We start from the raw sequence: 14,171 nt of genomic DNA on the forward strand, positions 1-14,171 counted from the left end.
GTTTCATATTTTCTTTTGAATTCGATGCACGTTGCACAATTGTCTCTACTGCTTAAACTATTGAAGAAGAGAATATTACAATAAAATTTGTTAAAGTGTTGTAATCGATTCCCATCGAGAAACTCCCGGTCGTTTAATCATTCTCTTGAATTAATCCTCGACCATTTGATATTTCATCTTTGTTGAAAACTTTTCTAATTTTTAAGGGAAAAAAAAAATCTCTGAATAAAACCTGCAAAACTTTTTTTTTTTAATTATTTTTTATTAAACTACTATTTTGGTTTCTATATTTTGAAGTTTATTCAATTTTACTTCTTATATTTCAATTGTCTAATTTCAGTCCTTATATTTTCAATAAATCTTAAACTTAATCCCTCAACATTAATTTTGACTGAAATTGGTTAAATAATAATAATAATAATTTGCATGCAAGAAGATTCAATATGTTAATTTTTTTTTATTAAAAATGTTAAAAGACAACAAAAAGTTTGATAAAAAGTCAACAATAAATTGATGACTAAATTTAAATTTTATTGAAAGTGCAAGGAATAAAATTGGACAATTGAAAGTATAAAGATTAAAATTGAACAAATTAATATAGAGACAAAAATGATATTTTGATGTACTTAGTTTTGATTTTTTGATATTTTTTTATTTTTTATTTTTTGGGGTTGAGGGATTCTTTATTAGTTCTTATATGCATGCATGCATGAAACATTATAAATTAAATATACCAAAATCTTTAGTCACCTTTATAATTATATCATGGAAGAATATATTGTTTGGATTGGATTCTCTCAACTTGGAAAAAGAGAGGAAATAATCACGAAGAATCTCCTAATGTAACACCATTAGGTCAAGTATTCGAGTGGGTGCGTTCAAAACTCTTAGGCCATATTTGGTTCGAAGAGTATTTAAATCAATTGTCGCTCCGCAACAAAAAAGAAAAAATATTAACTCCACAACTTCTTAACTTCTTACATTGTAGTCTTCACAACTAAACAACTCTCTACATTTAACAAACTCTCCAAACTAAACAACTCCCGTCTTTACCTCAATATGATTCTTCAGATAGATAATTTAAATTTTAATTAACTCAATTCACGAAATATATCAGTTCTTACTAATAAGCGTGAGACAAAATTTATTGACATGACCAACCTATCTAATAGACCAAATCTCAACCTCATCTCAAATTTAACTAATAATTTTAGATTACAAGTTTAGTCTCTTATATTAAATTTGTATTAATGTTTGACTTTTAAACTTAAAAAAAAAACTCCCATAGAATTTTGGAATTCCAATTTTGTGTTCTATAGGTTTTAGAACTTTAAAATATCTAATAGTTTTTCGTACTTTCAATGTATGTATAATTAATCTGTGACATGATTATATATATAACATTATATGTTATATTAAATATAACATATGATTATATATATATATAACATTATGTGTTAGAAATTTTCAAAAGTAACTTGTCTATTAGATATAAAGTTGAATTTTATGGGATTGAAAAGTTTAATTTCATATCTAGCAAGTTTATTTTTTAAAGATATTGAATAGGTCAATGACCTTTGACACAAAATTGAAAAAATAGGGACTTTTATTGTACACAATTGAGAGTTTAAGAACCTATTAGTCACTTTATAAAGTTCAATAGCTTGTCGACATAAAGTTGAAAGTTAAAATTTAACAACTTATTCGATTTTTTTTTTAAAGTTCAAAAACTAAATAAATACAAACCTAAAAGTTTAGAGACCGGAACTAATATAACCTATTTTTAACTCCAATCATTTAGGAAAATAGCAATTTGAGACTAAATAAAAATGAGATGAATTGGAATTTTCATGATGAAGGATAAATTTTAAAGTTAACCAATCAAAATTGTCCACATGTCATTTTTTTAAGGAATATATTAATTTAAACATAACTCAAGTGATTGAAACCTATTTTCGAATCTCGCTCCGTTAGCAAATCACGAGATATGTCATTTGAATCTTATATATTGTATATATATATACATATATATATTCTTATAGAATTTGGGGAAGTGTTAGAATTTCAAGAGGTTTTTGCAAGTTTTCATCCTCAACCACTAAAACAACATTAATTTTTCTTCTACTATTTTTCACCAACATTCAAGTTATAAATAGACTTTTAGTTCTATCAATTCAATAATTACTCTCATAAAGTTGCTTCAATCTAACATATTTCAAGATATTGGTGGTACACTTTAGAGAGTGCTTTTGCTCACAAACTATTTTAAAGTACTTTTCTCCTAAACACTTCAACATATAGGTTAGCCTCAAACATGATAATTCTAAATGAAATTTTTTTTTAACTACATTAAACTAGAAGAACTCATAACACATATACTAAAAAATACAATAGTTACAAATCCGTTATATATTGTCTACTTACGACAACGACCCCGACTACGATTTAAAGCATTGGAAGAGTCTAACTTGTCTTTTAATCCATCTTCTTTTGCCTTGGAACAAAAAAGATACCCAAAAATTGCTTAAAGCTTAAGCCAATAGTTCATTGCTAGACAGAAACTTTTAGTTGTAAATAGTCACACATACACAAAAAGCCACTTATAAAAGCCACTTATAAAAAGGCTTATAATTGAATGAAGGGGAAGTGGGTTCAGTGAGCAAATCAGTTGTAGGGCAGCCCCCCTTTGGGCAGGTCAGTGGAATTATTCAAATTTATTATCAATGTTAATTCCATAGAATTAGCCCAGTGGGGGCTGCCCTGTGACTGTTTTTGGCTTAATTTTGTATTAGTTTAATCCCTATGTGCCCTTATTAATTAGGGCATACAATCACAAGTGGGGAACGCCTTAGAGGTAATGAAATTAAAGGATATGATTAATTTTTGTGGTTGTAGTAATCTTCTTGTTACAATGATTTTCTCTATTTTCTAAATTTCATATTGTGTAGATTTACACAAATGATGAGGTTTTATATATGTATAAAGTTTTTCTATTATGTAGTCTTATTTCGGTTTTATGACTAATATGTTTCATTAAAAACTAAGGTTTTATTAGGTAACTATTTGATTTTTTGTTTTTATTTTTGAAAATTATGACACTGTTTTCACCTTCTAATTTCTTCTTTTGTTATCTATTTTTTACCAATGGTTTAAAAAATCAAGCCAAATTTTGAAAACTAAAAAAAGAATTTTTTGAAGACTTGTTTTTGTTTTTGAAAGTTGGCTAAGTATTCAACCATTATATTTAAGAAATATGCAAATCATGATAAAAAAAATGAAGAGAAAGTATGCTTAATTTTCAAAAACCAAAAACAAAAAACGAAATGGTTATCAAATGAAACTTAAAATTTCTTACTTTGCTTCCGTGGTTGGGAGGGAGAAGTATGAAATTCTTTTCATTGACATCACACTTGTTTTTAGTGTTCACACAAGAGATTTCAGGAAGAAAATTTAATTCATGGACGAACTTGAGTTTACTGATTTGCAGTAGCATTATACACTCTAATGTATAAATCTTTTGATGCTTTCTCTCGAAGATTGACTTTAATCTGAAGGCTGATGAGCTTGTTCTAGTCTTTGAACTCTTTAGACTCTGAATGAAAACTTTGGCTTTTGATTCCTCTTAGTGAAATGACAATAACATAATGGATCTTGAATTCTCTGTCCCTCAATCTCTGAACGAATGCCCTAAATGAAGGGTGACCTTTTTTATTTGGGTTGGTTGCACAAATAACATCAGACCTAAAATAATAATAAAAAAAATGTAAAACAAGGATAAACATATATTAGGGATATGACACAAAATTAGTACCAGATATCACTAATAGCTATATAGGTAAATGACTAAAAGCCCACACAACACAATATTTCGTGCATCTTCTTGTTTTCTCAAATTGAAAACTGTCATTGATAGTAGCTATCAATGATCAAAATACCAAAGTCTAGGGTAAAGGCAAATGAGAGAAACCATCACGGTAATGACAAAGATGATTTTATGACATATATTTTGATTTATATAAAAGGATTCTTTAGGCTAAAATGTGCGAAGGTCTCTTAGAATTTAGATTATCTGAATATTGTCATCAACCGAAATGTAATTCAACTACTTCAGATATATATATTCATGATTTAGAGAAAAGAGATTTAAAAGGGAAAAAAAAACCAAACTATAGTCGTTGTTATATATATATATCCTTCACGATTAGCAAATTATATTTTAAATGAGAATTACAAATTGACACGTTAGTCTCATCAAATAGTTCCTGCACCAAACAGGAATAAAAATTGAAGGGGCTTTTTTATTAAAAAAGAAATTATGGTGTGTTGGGAACAAACTTGGTTTAAACTTTAAAGGGACATTCAACGTAAAAATTATCTTAAGACTATAATAACCACTTCTTACTAAAGTAAATAGTATTTTAAATCTCCTAATTAGCTATCGTCAATACTATTTCAAAACCTCTATTTACTACCGTTATTTGCTATACTTTTTACTATTTTACATTTATCAAATTTTTATTATTTGCTACAGTGTTTACTATTTTCTTCTCAGACTAAAATAGTTTACATCTTAAACACATACTATTATAATCCAAACTAAAATAATCTACGTTCCAAACACAAACTATTATAACTTAAGACTATAATAGCCAACTCCTTATCTCAAACGCTCCCGTTATAGGCCTATTAAGCATGGTAGCAAGCCATAATATTTAAAGATGTATAAATTAACTGGATCCATGAGATGTAATTCTTGAATCTTCTATATAGAAAATATGTGATTTGGGCCTTCTTCAATTATGCAGTTAAAGACCAAGATGGATGATCTTACTATGAAGAATAAGAGATTAAAGAAGCATAGTACGGTAATAAGACAAATAGCAAAATTTAAATTGCGATTTTGAAAAATAGACAAATCCCATTTCTTTTAATAAATAACCAACCGAAAAACACATCGAGTATCTTCAACATTGTGATTGTTGTATTATGGACACTATGAAATGAACGAAATAATCGTACTTTCAAGGATGTCAACAGAAGCATTATAAATCTTTAGGACGACATATGCTCTCGCATCGACAGTTGGTCATACAAAGAAGCATAGTACGGATCTAGTACGATTGTCATTAATCTTAATGCTTTTTATAACGATTGATTTCTATGTTTCGGTTGGGTTTATCTCTAGCCCTCTTCTCTCTGTTGTTTTGTTGTTTCTCCCTCATTTGGACTCATTGAGTATTATTAATGAATTGGTAGATGATGAAAGTGCTAAGAATGTGTTGAAGATATTTGTGCTTCTATTGACCCTATTAATTATCTTTATTTTTTTTCTTAAAAAAAAAACATCGAGATTTTTTTTCTCTAAATATATGGACCAAAAAACCACATAATGATAAAACTTGAGACATAGTGTCATTAAAATGAAATTTAAAAACACAATAAAAACAAAAAAAGCCAAATCACAACAAAATCGCACAACGAAACAAAAGAGATTTAAAAAAAATTAAATATTAGTTGCTAAAACTTGATAGTTTAAAATCATTCAAAATCAAAAGGAAATCTGATAAACTGTGAAATCACATAATTGATATAAATTTCTTAAACCGTAAAATGAACGATAAAAGTGTTGAATCAATGAAATTAAGAATTATGTAGAATTAAAAATGCATTTGAATATGATAGATAAACTTGCATCAATCTACTTACTACAATAAAAATCACTTTTAATAATACGTAAAAATATGTTTCTAAATGTAAAAAAACGTCGTTAAAAGTATTAACAATGCGTAGAGACATGTCACTGTATACATCGTTAAAATCATTATTATTAAAAATCATAATATAATTAGGACAAATTATATTAAATCTCAGGAGAATTTGGTAATCGAATAAGATCTCATTAGATTAAAATTTATTATTATTTCAATATTGGATGTTATTTTTTTCTTGTTAGGGAAATTTTTTTCTAGGTCACTATAAACAAGACCTAAAATGTGTTATATTAAAAGATTATCGGTTTGCAAAGAAGTAGTTCCCAATGGCAAAAATAATTCTCCAATTTTTCCCTTTAAGGTTCCCACGTGCAAACCTTTTAGTGATCTCCTTTCGAGTCATAGTGAGGAAGATCTTTAGAAGAATATTAAAGAAATGCTAGATCGATACATTTGAGGTATATGACACTTAACCGTTTGTGTTATTTTGGTTTAATTTTAAATAAAAAGTTATTGTGATCCAATGCTTTTGTTGTAGGATGAATAGTTCATTCCCTACAAGTTTCTCTTTGAAAGTATATTTTTAGCAACATGTAAGCTTATTGTTAAACTTGAATTCGTGGTCATTGCAAACATATTTCGCGACATGAGTAAGCGTCGACAAAATGTATATTTTATGTCACTATAAATTTCAAATTTTTTTTTTAATCTTAAACTACAATTTACGATCTACTAACATTATATAAAATATCACTGACAATTACTTATTAATTACAAAAAATAATGTCCAATTTAAATAGATAAACGTGTCCTAAAATTTTTAATTAAAAATTGACTAGTCATTTTACATATTAAACAAAAAATAAAAATGAAGACTTTACTTATTTGCATAACGTTATCATTGAAATAAGTAAAAAATATAACAATGTATCACAAAATCGATAATTTTCTATATGATCTCGAGTGATATCAATCTAAGTTATAATTTTCAAAACACATCAAGTAAAAAATCAACTATCAACACTATCATAGGTTTACACAACAAAAATTTCAATGTAAGTTGTTTGAAGACAATAAAAAGAGGAATGCCAACAAAAATTTCTTTGCATTTCCTTCACTCTTATTTTTTCTCTTTATTAATACTTCCATTGATACTTGAATGAAATTGAGGTCTCTCATATTTTATGTCCACATCAATAATTATTTAAGCTGCATTATTATTTCTTCATATCCTACGCCATATGCTTTTCTTTCCCTTTCTCACTTTCAAGACAAAGATAAGAATCTCTCATCAATACTCCAAATAAGAACACTTGAAGATATGGACATGGCCAATGGTAGTAACATGGAAGGTTTCTTCATATATGGGAATACTTTCTTAATTCCCACAACCCAAAAAATTATTAGACAAAATGAAAAGAAAAGAAAAAAAATCTATTTTTATGAATATCCATAGCATAAACCTCTCAAGCATATGTGATATGCCTTTGTTCCAAAGGGTTTATTCTCTCTCTCAATTTAGAATAAGTGTATATAAAAGCTTGTGGGAGGTTTAGGGTTTCAAATGGCTTCTAGTGAAAGAATGAATTCAATAAGCAAATCAGTCTTAGGGCAATCTCTTTCTTGGCAGGTTTGTCACTTTTAAATTATTGATCATATAATATATATATATATATATATATCCTAACATTTATTTATATATCATTCCCTATATAACTTGCCAAAGGAGAGTTGCCCTATGATTGCTATAGCTTAGTAATAACTTCTTAATTTTGTATATGGTTGCTTAGACACACACCAGAACAAAGGTATGTCCTTTTATCTCACATTTGTTTTTACCAAAGTTTATGATTATTTTAATTCGTATGGATGTTTTATATACGTGCATGTTTGCTAATCATTTTGTTACTTTCTATTTTTTTTTTTTTTTTGAATTTTTAGGTGAAAAATAAAGTATCATATTGATTCGAAAAAGACGAAATTTGTAGTATATAAGGGAGAATAATTATTTCCACTCGTATACATGACTAGCTGTTGTTAGATTTTCCATAGGAGTGAAATCGATTCGATTTGGACCGAAATCATTTATATATAGAACGGAATCGCACCGTTTATACGGTTCAAATCGAACTGAACCGAACATATTAGGCTTCTTACAAGTTGCGATCATGCTAGAGATCATGAATACTCTCTATAAATTTCTGACAATTGAGAAAAGGGTAATATTGGGAAATTGAAATACCAAGATTGATGTGATGATTGAGATCCCTCAAATAATTTTCAATTTTTGGTTTATTTGACCTAGTTTATAATTTTTTTTTTAAAAGAAAAGAATAGAAAATATAGATCGGCTAGTATTTATTAAAAATTAAAAATAAAAAAATAGAGGAGAGAGAGAAAAAAAGTTTGTTTTTAATGTGAATTGGGCCAATGGTAAGAGGTAAGTGGCAATACTCCCTAACTTGATCAATCTAAAATGCAAGTATACTCCAACAAGGAGGATTTTGGGAGACTTAGATAAGTGTTAGATTGTCGAACAAATCAATTGTTGTGCTATCAAATGATTATTATCTTGAAAGTAAATTATGACATGATCTCGATACTAAATTGTTTTTTTATCAATTACTTTTTGAGATTAACACAACACCTTTCTCAGTCGTATACTCATCATAGAAGAATATGAATCAAGTGAAAACTTCGCTCAAATTAGAAGAATGAAAAACAAACATAAAGACCACGAAAAGCGCATTCTTGAAGAATTTAGGTAGACATTTTAAAGAATCCAAAAGAAAACGTTTTTCAAATCTATGTTCGATAAAGAAAGCATTTTTAGATCTAAATTAATTACAGAAAACAATTTCTTATCTAAATTAAATAAAGAAAACATTTTCCTATTTGGACAATTAAATACTTGCATATCTTTTATCGTGGGAAAAATAAAAAGTTAATTTTATGACAAGTCATTCCAACAATTGACTAATCATTTTCCATAATTAGGGGCTAATTGATAATTCATCGTTTCTTGTTTTTGTTACTCATTTTTTAAGAAACAAACTTGCTTATGACCCATTTGCTAATCAGTTGCTAGTCATTTGTTTTCTTACAACGACTTTCGTCTTTCCAAAATAAAGAGTTGAGTTCTTAGTCAAATTCAAAAACAAAAATATATGTTTAAAAACAATTTTTTAGTTCTAAAAATTTGGTTTGATTTTTAAAAACATTTGTATAGAGTAGACAACAAAGTCAAAAAATCTAAAGATGGAAGGTGTGTTTATAGATTTAATTTTCAAAATCCAAAAATAAAAATTAAATGGTTACTAAACGAGGATTTAATAATCAGAGTAGTTTCTCGTTGTTGTTGTTTCTGTTTTATATTTAATTCTTCCTTCTTTGATACAAAAATATGCATTTGGCTTCGTTGGTGTGGGAGATGTGCATTAACTATATTAATGTTACAAAATCTTGTCTCAAATGATATATTTACAAATCTTTTTGAATTTTAAATTTTAAATTTTAATACACTTGAAACTAGTTAGAATAGTAATAAATAACAATGCATATCAAATTTGAATGACGTTTGAAGGATAGAAGTACTTGAATTATTGTTGTGAATTTTGCAGGGCATATTTGTATTAGATAATGTATATTTTATAACTATTCTTTTATATATTTTAATACCTGTTATATATTTTTTATATTATATAATTAATTATATCTAAATATAAAAATAATGAAAAAAAGTAAGGAAACAAAATATAAAAGGAACGAGAATTTCTAGTTCTTAAAAAACATGTATCAAGATTTACACACACTAATAAAAGGACAGGCAAAAAAGTAAACTGGGGATGTCCTCCACTCGAGAATCAGAAAAATCCATGTTTCAAGAGGGCATCCAAAACTCTCAAGATGCATCAATAAGAGCACCTTAAGATGCTAGGGAACCTCCAGATGCCTAGTCATCTTACAAAACTGCAAAACAAACGCAGTAGCCTAGATGCCCGTGTTAGAGTTAGAAAACACGCATCAGAAGTAAAACGGATCATTAAGCATTCTAATTCATTAATTTTTGCTTTAAATTAAGCATGCTCATAAAATAATAAGAGAGTTTCATGACATACCTTTGAAGAACTACTTAAAACTTGAATTCCAAGTGCAAATCTCCTCCAAATCTGCTTGTGAACCACCTCAAGGTCTTCCCTACTATCCTGTTGGTACTTTAGATTGAGTTGTGGGACTCAAAATAAGCTTGAATTGAGGGAGAATGAAGAAGAGGTTCCTACATCACCATGGTTGAAGACCTTCTTCAACCTCAAGTTTTTCAGCAAAAACCTATCAGTTGCATGCCCGATTTCCACTTCAATCTTCTTTATTTATTGCATGGCTTTCATGCAAAGAGGATTGCTGCATGAATGTACCTCATGGTTGGAAAATTGATTGAAAAACATGTTGGAGTATGTGTGAGCAACTTGGTTTGAAGGTGGAGAAATCCCACTTTTGGGATTTTCCATTTTTCATCTCTTTTCAATTTTTTATTTTACAATTGATTTCCAAAATCAATTTTTCAAAAATGAAATTTTTATTAATTTTACAAAATTAATTCATTAATTAATTTCTAATAAAATTAATAATAATAAATAATTAAATAATTTAATTAATTCGATATCAAATATTAAATTAATTTAACACTAATTCCACCATCATGTATCCCTATTCATGAATTTAATATTTAAATCATAGTTAAATATTAATTGATTCTCCAATTTTGTTTAATTCCAAAATTAAACGCGTAATATATCACATATAATTACTAATTTGCTTAAGTCTAATTTAAGCGTTTCAAATCTACTTATCACACTACTCTAAAGCTAATCCATTTATGAGATAGTAGGAGGACTTCGTGGACCTATAGATCATGGGCTCCAACGATCTGAGATTAATTGACTAAGCTCTTTACACCGAATTAACCCCCATTCGTTAACTACTGGTCACTCCACTAAAGCCCAAAGTTGCACTCCCCTCACTGTAGATATATTATGTTTAATCAATATAACCATGATTAATAAGTTAACCATTCACAAGTTGTTCATAATAATGGCTAGATCAACTTGTTGCTTTACCCTCGAGATTACCTCATGTTTCTTAAGTTTCCCTAATCCTCTAATGAACAATTGGTTTGTGATCCGATCACTAAACCGAGTCCCTCTCGGGCCAATGAGAGGGTGGACCCTTTATTTAAGACTTGGAGTCAACATTTAAGGGAACAACCTCTCTACTATCCCTAAAAGTGGGTAGAAGTGAATTCCATCATGCACCCTATGTCCCCAGCTATTTACCCGGTCTTACCCCTAAAATGGACGTTTATTGAGCCGGTGCTGTTGAGCCAACCCTCACCTATGCAAATTTAAGGACAATCCCAAATAAAAAGAAGTTCATAGTTAGTTGAGGATTAAGGTCAAGTTACCTAGGTCATCGCTCTGAAATAGACAGTATTAAACAGTCAACAACGTTATAAAGTAATAATAGACAGTCTTAAACAATCAACAACGTTATAAAGTAAGAGTAACTTATTTCGTGGTTCGATCTTATGCAAACTCATTGTACGGGACGCCTCCACTCCTCATGTCATGACATATACGAATTAAGATCACTTCGCCTGTAGCACTTTACAACTCCTTGTAACAACTACAGAGTGGGCCACATCCGATAGTGTTACCAGAATAAGGCACCAAATCTTATTCATATACTATAGACCATTTTGACTATTTACTTGAACTTGATCCACTTGCATAGTATTCCTGTAATATTCATGGATCTTTTTAATTTATTGGATTTATTTCTAAAAGCGAAATAAGCAATTTATATATTCAATAATAACTTATTGAATTTTCAAAGTAAGTTTTATTGTTTACAAGAGTTTTAGGACATAAAATCCAACAACCCGCTATTCGCACGAACGTGTTTCGTGGAGTTGAATTTGTGTAGATGTAGATTTAATGCAGATGTGGTTCAATCTCTAGTACTTGATCCTCTTATTCTCTCTCCGTTAAATGTGTATGCTTGAATTGATGAAGCATAGCACATGATGTTTTTGGAGTTGAAGTCTTGGACGAATACTTGTATCCTGAGGACTTAGCTTCAAGGAGTGGTTCAATCTTCAGGATTTAGGAAGTCTTGTAATTGTTGCGAGAATTCTTTGTAGGCTCTCTAGAGTATAAAATTTCGGACCCCCACAAATGAAGAGAACTCCTGTTCCTGATGAGCTTTATGAACTTGAGAATAGAATCCCAAATGAAGTATTTGAATTTAGGATAAAATTTGATATACATTCAAATTTGAATGAAGTCTTAGATAAATTTGAATAACTCTACCATTTGCTTTCACCATGCCAAAACTTCGAGAAAAAAAAATAAAAAAAAATAAAAAAATCTTTCACGAGGGAGAATATCCCCCTCCATTCTCCACTCTTCCCCAAATTCCTCAAGAAGAAAATGAAATATTTTCTATTCCTAATTTCATTTTCAGTCTCCTCCGATACATATTGGTTTTGGCCCAAATCCCTCAACAAGCAAATGAAATCTGTGGATTTTGGTTCTTAATGGCGTTTGGCCCCCCACCCCCAGTACTTGACCACCTCACAGTCACATTCATTAAGGAAGGTGGGGTCCCTTTCTAGGCAACTTCTTTTCTTCTTCCCCTGCGTTTCTTCTCTCTTTTCTCCTTCTCTTCTTCTTTCTTTTATTTACTGTTGTCTACGGCGGAGCGTCGGATCGGAGGTCCTTCCACAGCGGATTGGTTGAGCGCAGCATACCCAGGTTTGCCGTCGATGGAAAATTAGTCGCGCAGAGGACGCTCGTTAAGTTCATCGCTACCCACTGTTGTTGCTTGTAAGGTTCGCCGATGCTACCGCCAGAGTCGAGATGGCTCGTGAGAGGAAAAAGAAAGTTAGAGGGGCTGTCTGCAAGAGAGAGAGATTAGAGCTTCTCTCTTTTTTTCCCTTTCTCTTTCTCTCTCTCTCTTTTTTTTTTCTTTTCTTCTTTTTCCTTATTTTTTTCTTCATGTTTTTTTTTCCTTTTTTTTCCCACGTTTTTCTTCTTTTTTTCACTTTTTTCTCTTTTCACTTTTTTTTATCATTTGAAATTTTGTTTATTTTTTTACTAATTTGCTCCCATTATTTTTTAAAAGAGTAAAGTAACTTGCATTCGAGGAGTAACTTTTTTAACTCATTAACTTAGGATGTGACACACTAGTGCATGTTGCGAGCATGTTAGTAAAGTAACTTATGAGCATGTTGGTATATATATATATATATATTTTTTTACAAACATCTATGCGTCAACTTAGGATGTGACACACTAGTCCATCCTTTGTTGTAAAGTTGTTGCATTCTCATGTGCCAATTTAAGGTGGGATACACTAGCGCATCTTTTGTTGTGAAGTCACTATACTGTTGTGATGTACTCACTTAGGGTGTGACACACTAGTCCATCCTTTGGTGTGAAGCTGCTACATCCCCATATGTCAACTTATGATATGACTCACTAGTCCATCCTTCATTATGAGGTCATTGCACCAACTCTGATGTACCAACTTAGGGTGTGACATACTAATCCACCTTTTGTTTTGAAGCTGTTGCATCCGCACATGCCAACTTAGGATGTGACACACTAGTCCATCCTTTGTTGTGAATTTGTTACATCCCTATGTGCCAATTTAGGGTGAGACACACTAGCACATCCTTTGTTATGAGGTCACTACACCAATTCTGATGTACCAACTTAGGGTGGGACACACTAGCCCATTCTTTGTTGGAAGCTGCTGCATTCGCACGTGCTAACTCAGGGTGTGACACACTAGTTCATCCTTTGTTGTGAGGTTAGCATACCAACTCAAATATTGGCTATATTGACGTCAATACGTCATCCACTCATAGATATACTAAACATATGTTGCAAATATGTTGTCGATATGTAGCAGACACGTTGCAGACATGAGCATAAAGGGATCGAATCCCATAGCGGAAGTGAGTAATCGCATTGCTTCGATTTGTTTTAAAATTACAACACAGAAAAGTAGAACATATATCAATATGTAATAAGTTAAGCATGAAATTAGAGGGAAGAAGAAACATACCTTTGAAGACCCGTTTTTCAAACTTCTCAAGGTCTTCACAATTTCTTAACGAACTAATCTTCCATGAATAGCGTTGTGACACCATTATCGGGTCTTTCCATCTATTCTCTTGGCAAGGACCAATTTGTGGAACCGAATTTTTGAAAGAGCAAAGGAAATTTATGTTTTTTGGATATAAAAAAACTTGAAAGAGTACTAAAAGGAGAGAATGAACTATTCAAGGAGAAAATAACTTTTTCCCTTTCTTTAACGTGAACTGTGGATAACTACTACTTCACCCACTTCCTATTTAATTAATTAAATGAAATTCATTTGATTAGATTAAATAAC

General features: G+C 30.1%; 2 long non-coding RNA genes across 2 annotated transcripts; both read left to right on the forward strand.

Moving 5' to 3' along the window:
- Positions 1–2,633: 2,633 nt before the first annotated feature.
- On the forward strand, positions 2,634–5,272 carry LOC120068049 (uncharacterized). The gene is made up of 2 exons (XR_005479076.2): positions 2,634–2,854; positions 4,806–5,272. It is a non-coding gene; the product is annotated as an uncharacterized LOC120068049 (long non-coding RNA).
- A 1,932-nt stretch (positions 5,273–7,204) lies between these two features.
- Positions 7,205–13,848, forward strand: LOC150031858 (uncharacterized). The gene is made up of 2 exons (XR_016525113.1): positions 7,205–7,519; positions 7,653–13,848. It is a non-coding gene; the product is annotated as an uncharacterized LOC150031858 (long non-coding RNA).
- Positions 13,849–14,171: the final 323 nt, after the last annotated feature.

The sequence above is a fragment of the Benincasa hispida genome, chromosome 12 (genome assembly GCF_027475165.1).
Source record: "Benincasa hispida cultivar pf3 chromosome 12, pf3_genome.v1.1, whole genome shotgun sequence".
NCBI lineage: Eukaryota > Viridiplantae > Streptophyta > Magnoliopsida > Cucurbitales > Cucurbitaceae > Benincasa > Benincasa hispida.